This window comes from Lactuca serriola, chromosome 4 (genome assembly GCF_051521515.1).
Source record: "Lactuca serriola cultivar US96UC23 chromosome 4, Lser_US96UC23_V15, whole genome shotgun sequence".
In the NCBI taxonomy this organism is placed as follows: domain Eukaryota; kingdom Viridiplantae; phylum Streptophyta; class Magnoliopsida; order Asterales; family Asteraceae; genus Lactuca; species Lactuca serriola.
The window spans coordinates 304,391,453-304,393,165 of NC_136411.1; the positions used below are offsets into that span (position 1 = coordinate 304,391,453).

General features: G+C 37.5%; 1 non-coding gene across 1 annotated transcript; it reads left to right on the forward strand.

The window, feature by feature from the left end:
• Positions 1–455: 455 nt before the first annotated feature.
• TRNAI-AAU (transfer RNA isoleucine (anticodon AAU)) lies at positions 456–529 on the forward strand. Its single transcript has one exon. It is a non-coding gene; the product is annotated as a tRNA-Ile (tRNA).
• Positions 530–1,713: the final 1,184 nt, after the last annotated feature.

Consider the following 1,713-nt stretch of genomic DNA (forward strand, 5'->3'; position numbering starts at 1 on the left):
TAGTCTTTTTAGGTAAGACAGGGACCAAACGCGCAACAAAAATAAACAGTAGGGACCATCCAAGTTAAAAAAATAAGTTAGGGACCAAAAATACAAATTCCCCCAAACCACAGGGACCATTCGTGTAATTTAATTTTTACTTTTCGTTTTGTTCATATTTGGGTAACTATTTTTTTGTACACATCTAGGTAACGAACTTGTTGAAAGCGTTTATATCTAGGATTTAACCTGCTATAGCAGGTCATAATGGTTATATATGAACACTTCTAACAAGTTTATTACCTAAATGTGTACAAAAAAATATAGTTACCCAGATGTGAACATACCGAAAAGTTAGTTACCTTCATAAGTCATATTCCCCACGAAATAAACCCTGAATGTTGCTTATTTCAATTTCAACTCTGTACAAAGAGTTTATTTTTTCATATTTCGGATTTTAACAAAATTAATATCGTGGCCCATTAGCTCAGTTGGTTAGAGCGTCGTGCTAATAACGCGAAGGTCGCAGGTTCGAAACCTGCATGGGCCAAATTTTTTAAATTTATTTTTTGTTCACCTTCATTTACGTTATAAACCCTCAATTGCTGTTAGATTTTGAATCTCAGCCCTCCACAAAAACATTTACAGTTCTATTACACTAATAAATACCCTTAACTCCTTAAGTGTGAGAAGTTATCAAACTAGCCCCCATGTCCGCAATTATGTATATTAAAAAATAAAATTTTGGAAAATTCTACCAAGAAGCTAGAAGTAAAAGGAATATATAAACCAAAAAAATATACCGAAAGAGCCACAACCTCTAACAGCCTAACATTTTTTTCCTTTAATGCTCTTTAAGAAAGATTTGAAATGTTCTTGAAAAACAGCAACAACTTGCAAAGAAAATAAAACTGGACAAAATAGAACTGGTATATCATATTAGAGAACTGGTTTCGACGTAACTGAACATGTTATCTATATACCTTGTGTTATTACATTAACAAAATAGAACAAAACATTAAAATTTTAAAACCGTCTTTAATATTGATAGATAACCCTATAACTCATCTTACGTAAATATGCTGAAATTATTACGTACCCAAGTGATCTTTGAAGCAAGGGACAAACCATGCTTGTTTAGAAGTGTCCTCAGACATAACACTCATAAGCCTCAGCTCCAATTTCCATATCCCTTTTAACACCACACGAGGTCTGACCTCAAGCCAACAGTTGAACCTCCGTGGTTACCCATAACATGATCCAAAATGTCTCACTGAATTCCTTCTCGTATCAACTGTCTCGACCCAGTGACCCAAGTCACAAAGTTCTCTTTACCCCAAACGGATACTATACTCACAACTGGAATCGTCTCATGGAACCCATGGTATTTCCCGTCCCCTGCTCAGGTCTAAGATATGGGGTGACAACAATAACCCCCTATTAACACGGAATCCATCTCTAAATCTGAAACTCATCCCGCCTACCTGACGCATCACCAGAGTCAAACCCATCTTGAGAGTTTGGTCTGCCCCTACTCATCCCAAAACACTCATCTCATAACTCATGACTCGCAACCGCCGCGTAGACTACCTCTCTAATTCCCTTGGGTTACGACAACCACCACTCAATTCGGAATATAGCAATTTTCGACAGTTATGGAGACCTCAGCCTCGCCCCAGATTCGACCGCCAGGCTCCCAAAACCCAACCATTAGGGTTGTCCAAGCCTAAACTC